The following is a 7,582-nucleotide window of genomic DNA, read 5'->3' as shown; positions in this document are numbered from 1 at the left end:
GATGAGAGAGAATCATGGATTGGCTGCCTCCTGCAAGTTCCCCACTGGGGATCGAGCCCACAACCCCACCATGTGCCCTTGACTGAAATTGAACCTGGGACCTTTCGGTTTGCAGGCCAGACGCTCTATCCACTGAGCCAAACCGGCCAGGGCTCCTTTGCTTTTTAAAGAGAGTGGAAGGGAGGGGGAGAGACAGAGAGACAAAAACATTGCGATGTGAGAGAGATACATCGATTGTTGCCTCCCACATATGCCCTGACCAGGGCAGGGAACCAGCCTACAATGGTTGGAGCCTGCATCCCCTTGACCTGAATCAAACCCAGGACCCTTCAGTCCATAAACCGACTCTATCCACTGAGCCAAACTGGCCAGGGCTGTGAATATTGGTTTTTAGTGCCAAAGTAAAGACTAGAAGGAGACATCATGCAGGGCATCATGAAAAGGGCTTTGGAGCCAGGGGGACTAACTGGGTTAGCCTAGGGCCCTAGGCAACCTTAATTTCCTCTTCTGTAAAATAGGAAAGTAGCACCCACTCCAAGGACTTGCTTTGAGAATAGTAATGGTGCCTAGCACATGGCAAATGCCCAGTAAATATTAGTTTCCAATTGCCCTCCCATCTCGGCCCCCCATCCGTGGACACTTACAGCCTGAACAACACTGCCTTCTCACTCTGATAAAGGAAGCTCCATGTTGCCCTTAATTTTACCATCTTCCTAATACCTGGTTGTGTGTGTGTGTGTGTGTGTGTGTGTGTGTGTGTGTGTGTTTTAATTTCTTAGACAATGAATAGAAAGGGAGAGAAGAGAGGAAGGGGAAGGGATTGAATTGAATTTAGGATTTTTCTAAGTAAGCGAAAGTTTCATCTGAAAGAGCTCCTTCAGGTGTCTAAACATCAGTTCTTTCTCACCTACAACTGAAATGTTAACCTAAGGCTTGTGACACTAATATGTGTCTATAGTAGCGCATTTAAGACTTAGAATGTGTTAACGGAGCTGGGATATTGGCTAATGAGTAAGACAATAGCTTTCCTTCCTTCGGAGACTGACTTTGCTCCGCTCAGCTGTCCTTGAGTCTTGTAGCTCTAAGCTATGATGTGATTGGCATCTCTCTTTAGAAAAATGCAGGTTTTCTGCCTTGGGTTCTCTCCAAATTTTTCAGCTTTTGGAGATTGTCATGTAAATTCTTTCTTATAAGTCTTTCTGGATGTACATAGCATCTAACCCTTGCAATTAAGGTCCATCAACTCCCTCAGGTACCTTTCTCAGATGTTAGACAGACTCAAGGAGCATTTCTGAGTTTCCACTTTGGCACTGGCTTCCACTTCTTTAGCCTTCCCCTTTCCCCTTTCTGGCATCCTTTCCTTCCATTGCTCTAGTAGTTCCTCTTCTAATCTCATTTGTATTATTTTTGCTCCACCCAAAAATCCCTTTAAAAAGATACGAAGTTCAGTTTTAGTCACTGAAGAATTTATAGCCACATAAAAATGTTCTTTGAGTCTTCCAATTGTCACTAATAAACACATAGCTTTTGAAGATGATATGCCACCCTCTGATATAGTTTCTGTCTGCAAAAAGTTTACATTTCTTTAGGAAAGGTAAAAAAAGATAGTCAAGAGACTGTGTGTGTGTGTGTGTGTGTGTGTGTGTGTGTGTGTGTGTGTTTATTGATTTCAGAGAGGAAGGGAGAGGGGGAGAAAGAGATATAAATATCAATGATGAGAGAGAATCATCATTGATTGGCTGCCTCCTGCATGTCCCCCACTGGGGATGGAGCCTGCATATGCCCTAACCAGAAATCGAACTGTGACCTCCTGGTTCATAGGTTGAAGCTCAACCATTGAACCATGCTGGCTGGGCAAGAGACTGTCTTTTAAAAGGCAGGAAACCATAGAGATAGCCTCACAAAATCTATTTTTCTGCTTGGGATGAGATAATGAATTTCCTCAGTTACTATTTCTCTCTCAAGTGCTTAAATGAGTGCCTTTTGATGTCTGGGCTTGAGAAAAGCTTGTTCCCCAAAGCCACTTGGCAAGTATAAATCCCATGAATGAGGTGCTTTAAGCTCTGTGTTTGTGGAGCTGGAACTATTGTTGAGAGAAAAAGGGGTAGAGGAGGGGGAGGAGGGAGAGAGGGAAAGTGATGGTACTAGGAACCACAGCAATGAGTGGGAGTGACCGTGGGACGGGAGAGGAGGCCCTTCCTGGGCCTTGCAGGTTGGCCTGCTTTACTTCCCCTGTTTGAGCACTCCTAGCCTCACACGGGAATCCATGTCCCCCACACTACATCTGGAGTCCTTTCATGCCAATCCAAACTGCTCTCATCTAAATCTAAAACTTAGATTGAATTCATTAAATTCAGTAAGCACATGTTTTTGGTGTCAAAGTAAATATCTACACAAGGATGATAATATTTTGGGGGAGTTTATAAGCTTTTGTGATATTTAGTAATATGTAGGGAAAAATATGTGTTAACCTCAAAAAGCAACTTTGTTGCCACACAAATACAGCCATTTAGAAATTTGGCGTTATTGTTTTGACTTTAAAGATTTTTAATAATATACATGAGTTAAAACAAATGTGTTTACAAGCTTCTGAACCTCATACAGTAAAAAGCAAAAAAAGAAAATTTGTTAAAACAGCTGATCATAAAAACATTGCCCAACGACATCGGGATAGGGGCCAACCCAAACAGAATTAAACCACATGAAGTTGCCAGTATCAACTGATTTTGACCAACAAAAACGATAACATGACCATATGTTTTGCTCCATGCTGCTTAAGTCAGCATTCTAGAATGTAATTAATCCATGAAGGGAAGGGAATTCTGGACATAAGGTATTAAAACAATATCAACAATGTGATAGGTGTGTACAGAAAATTGAACATGACCTTCACATTCCCCTAACATTTATTGAGTACCTATGATGGGGGAAAGCTGGAGAAACAAAGATGAGTAAGACAACATAATTTGTAATATATTTAGATAGGTTATAAAATACATACTAGTATATTGCTGTTATATTTATAACACCATAAAAGCCATTAGAAAGGAACAACCAAAAGCAACAGAATTCAAAAATGAAAGAAAGCTCATCAAGTTGAGAATTAATAAAGTTTGGGAAGGTTTTAAAGGACAGGTTGGATTTTAGCAGCGGGGGTGGGAGGGGTCACAGGCGGGAGAGGAGGCGCGAGGACACTACAACCAAAAGAAAGTGTGACCAGAGGCTTGAAGATAGGACAGTACAAGGTCCAGTTTGATTGGAAATTAGGAAAACAGCGGGGAGGGCAAGCAAGAGAGAAATTTTGCCTTATTAGGGAGGGCCCTGAAGGCTGGTAAAGATAGTCATTAATTTGGAAGACAATATTGTAATTAAATGGGAAGTTTTTAAGCAGTGGCCTTTGTTTCATTAGGAAAAAATTAATGCCAATTTTAAAAAGTAACCTAAAATAAACAGCCAACAATCGGTTGATCATTTACAGTATTTGAAGCAATTTACATACTAGGCTCAGCTCTGTTATGAGCTATTTTAAACTCACAGCTCCCCCTTTGAAAGGGTGCTATACATTTTACAGAAACAGCTAAGGCTCAGAGAGGTTAATTCACTTTGCCCAAGGTGTCACTGCTAGCTAGTGCCAGGGCCAGGATTTTAACCCATGGATGTCTAGTTCCAAAACCTCCATTCTAAACCACCAAACAATAAATGGCAGAATAGAGTTGGGGGCAATAAAATGGGAAAAAAACAAAGTGATTCAAAAGTAGTGTGACATAGATGTTATAGAATTTGATGTGAGAGAAAAGAAGAAGGGGAATCAGACCCCTAGAACTGGAGGCAGTGTAGGAAGTTGGCAAGGAAGGAAATTGGAAAGAGGTGTGGTTTAGAGAGCAAACCGGTGAGCCAGAGAAACTGGTAAGTGTTGGGGTCCAGGATAGAGCCTAAGACTGAAAGGGAATCTTAGGGTCGTTTACATAGAGACAAAGGTTAAAACTCCACAGGGAGTTGGCCACTGAGGCCCTATGAGAGCCCAGAAGTAAAGAGATGATGATTCAGGACCCAATTATGGAGAAAGAAGGAATAGCTAAGGAAGACACATCAGTAGAGATGAGAGGTACAAGTTCTCAAGTAGACAGTTACCTGATTCTGATTTGTGTTATCAGGGCAGTCACCTTGGAGATGCTTTGGCGACTTTAGGGCTAGAGTAAATATGCATGATCTTTATAGATGTTGTATATTTCCTTGTAGGGAAGAGTTTCTAGCGTAATGAAGTCTGAATTTTTAAAAATTATCTGAATCTTTGAGTCTTTTATTAACTAATTTCTTCTCTTAAAATTTTTGAATTTTTATATAGAATTGTACACCTGAAACCCATATCATTTCATTACCCAATGTCACCCCAATAAGTTCAGTTTTTTTTAAGTGCAAGAGAGATGTTTAGTCAAGTCCTGTAGCTACACAAACAAAAAATTTAGAGTTTTTTTATTCTAATTTAAAAAACAATATAAATTAATTGAACAAAACTGGGCAAATATTGAAGAGTATAGGGAGAAAATGATTACCTTTCACCATAAATGAATATTATTAATATTTTTAATATATTTATTGATTTCAGAGAGTAAGGGAGAGGGAGAGAGATAGAAATATCAATGATGAGAGAGAATCATTGATTGGCTGCCTCCTGCACACCAGCTACTGGGGATCGAGCATACAACCCGGCCATGTGCTCTGACCGGGAATCAAACTGTGACCTCCTGGTTCATAGGTGGACGCTCAACCACTGAATATGCCGGCCGGGCTACTATTAATATTTTTAAATATATTCTTCTCATATTTTTAATATTTTTTGGATTCACCTATACACTTTTTTTTAACCAGTGTATCCTTCTGAAATTGTTTTTGTCACAATAAGATATTATGAATATTACATGGGCATTAAACTTATTATTCATAACAATTTGATAGTGGCATAATAGTAACCCAGTATAAGGATGGACCAAAATTTATTTAACCAAGCCCCTTTCATTGGACATCTAGGTTGTTTCCACATTATATAGATAATGCTGCAATTAATATTCAGATCTTTGTGTTTTTTACTTATTTCTGATTATTATTTTCTAAATATTTCCTAGAAGCAAAATCACTGGTCAAATCCCATGACTATTTCTAAGGCAGAGTTCATTTCCGAATGTAAGGATTGATTTGCTGGTAGTGCTTATGTTACTGTACTAAATCCTGCTATCACCTTCCTACTCCCTTATTTCTGTCTTTGAAAGTCAAAAAGAAACCTAGAACAAGGATCAACAGCAACCGTTCAGGAAAAGCTTACATGTTTTTGTTGTTGTTGATTTATTTTTTATTTTTTATTCTGAACAACAGGTACAGATAGGCAGTCCCCTTCTATTTAGCTCCACAAGCCATTTTGGGTGCTCAGTGTCTTGTTGTTGTTGTTGTTTTAAACAAAAAGGACTGGACCCTTGGGATATGAGGCCGACTTCCCAATGGATCCACCTCCCCACTAGCAAATCTGAGTTGGGAAGAGCCTCACCCGAGTGAGAAAGGTATTATCAGGTCGGCTAGGATTTCTCTCCTAGGCCTCAGGATTTGCAGGCATCTTCTTTGCATTTCCTGGATCTCTGGCCTGGAATGCTAGGTTTTATCTGAGGTCTCCCTGGCAGAGCGTGGCTCTCTTCTTCAGAGTCTTTCTCTGGGCAGTTCCACAGCCTTGGCACCAGCCTTGTTGGGTGTGCTGGGGAGCTCTGGATGCTGGGCACCTCTCCGACCTGCTCTTCTCTTCAGTCCTGTCCAATCAGCCTGCAGCCCCAGCACTTGTCAGTTAGGGTGGATGTCACCCCTGATGGTAAACGGGGCTTATTTACTGTAGCTCCAGTGCAGTTTTTGCTAATGGCAAGGCCCATTGGTGGGTTTGGAAGTAAATTTATGATTTTAAGGGGGAAAGAATCAGAATCCCATCACAATAATGGTAGGTATTGTTTCATGAAACTTTTTCCAAATTTTATATCCACAACATGTATGGATCCTATTCTAAAACCTTGAAAGCAAGGCTATAAACTTGTGTCAGGACTCCCATGAAAATATGAGGTATGCTTAGGGGGAAAATGTGATCAGTGTTAATTTTATTAGCAAGGCTAATAACTGGGAGGTCATGTGGCTTAGTGGAGAAAACTTTAGCTTCAGAGTCAGAACTGGATCAATATTGTTGCTCTTTTATACTAGCTGTGTGACCTTGGAAACCTCACTGATGTCTCTGAGCCTCCTTAGCATTATTTGTAAAAGAGAGATAGTATCCTGGCCAGTAGGATCACTGTGATAATGAAATGAAATAATCTAATAAATATAATCTAATAAATAAATAGTGCTCAGCACATAAGAGACACATGATAAATAAAGCTTATTTTCTAGTCTTTTGTCTGGGCCATAAGACGTCCTGTGCAGCACAGACAGATTCTCTGGTCCTCATCAGGAGTACACGCTACCTATGATGTCACCAAAATGGTTCTGTTTCTCACTCAAGGGTCCCCTCTAGTTCAGTTTCCCACTCTGTGTTCTGTGTGATGATAATACATGTTTCCTATGAAAGGAATCTCTGATGATGAAAAATTCAGAATCACAGGTCATAGTCACAAAATACTAAGGTCCCAACTACAGGTTCCAGGCAGGTGACATCAGTGGGTCAGTCAGATAGAATGATTAGGGAATGATGGGGACTGTAGCAAACTACAGAACACTTACCCCCTGTAGGGAAGATTGCCACCCTGCCAAAACGTGGACCCAAGCTTTTAGATTTCTGATTTTTCCAAAAAAGCCAAATATCTGGATTTTTTTAATGTGAAAAAAATCAATGTTTTTTGTTGTTGTTAACCCTCACCTAAGGATATTTTTCTGTTGATTTTTTAGGGAGAATGGAAGAGAGAGAGAAAGACAGAGAGAAACATCGATGTGAGAGAAACACATTGATTGGTTGCTTCCTGCATGAGCCCTGACCAGGGCCTGGGCCGAGAGGAGCCTGCAGCCAAGGTATGAACTGCCCTGGACTGGAATTGAACCCAGGACCCTTTGGTCCGCCGGCCGACGCTCTATCCCCTGAGCCAAACTGTCTAGGGCTGAAAAAATCCAACTTTTAGAAACAGTGTTGGTCATATGAACCGTCTGTGTGTCAGATAAAGCCAGAGGCCTGCCAGTTAGTACTGTCTGACCTAACTCTTCATGGCTCAGCTGACTTACTACAGCCAATCCAGGCTCTCAAGAAAAACCTCCCAAGGTATCCTTGAAAGTGCTCTTTTAATACATTTTAAGCACAAAATATATAACTCCAATAGTAGATGAAATGTCCACCTAATGAGAAGGAAGGCCATCATTTTCAGACGGTGTTAAACACCATGGGTCACGGGAAAGTATTGGGCATAATTGGCATATCGTGTTCTGTCATCCCTTTCTGTTAGTTTGGTTAACTAAAACCACTCATAAAACATTTATTCCTTTCTTTAAAAACAGCTTTACTGAGATATAATTCACATACATACAATTCAGTGATATTCGGTAGATTGACAGGGTCGTATAACCATTTGTC

General features: G+C 40.6%; 1 long non-coding RNA gene across 2 annotated transcripts in view; it reads right to left on the bottom strand.

Moving 5' to 3' along the window:
- The window catches only part of LOC106727986, a 16,564-nt gene extending 9,445 nt beyond the window's left edge, over positions 1-7,119 (bottom strand). The window contains exons 1-2 of one of the 2 annotated variants that reach the window (XR_001364216.1): positions 7,107-7,119; positions 543-545 (exon numbers count right to left, since the gene is read on the bottom strand). This is a non-coding gene — a long non-coding RNA (uncharacterized LOC106727986). The remainder of the gene's footprint in view (positions 1-542; positions 546-7,106) is intronic. The other variant, XR_001364215.1, reaches the window with a different exon arrangement.
- Positions 7,120-7,582: the final 463 nt, after the last annotated feature.

The sequence above is a fragment of the Myotis brandtii genome, unplaced genomic scaffold (assembly GCF_000412655.1).
Source record: "Myotis brandtii unplaced genomic scaffold, ASM41265v1 scaffold513, whole genome shotgun sequence".
NCBI lineage: Eukaryota > Metazoa > Chordata > Mammalia > Chiroptera > Vespertilionidae > Myotis > Myotis brandtii.
Note: the sequence above shows the minus strand (reverse complement) of the source record. Positions and strands in the feature narration are given on the sequence as shown.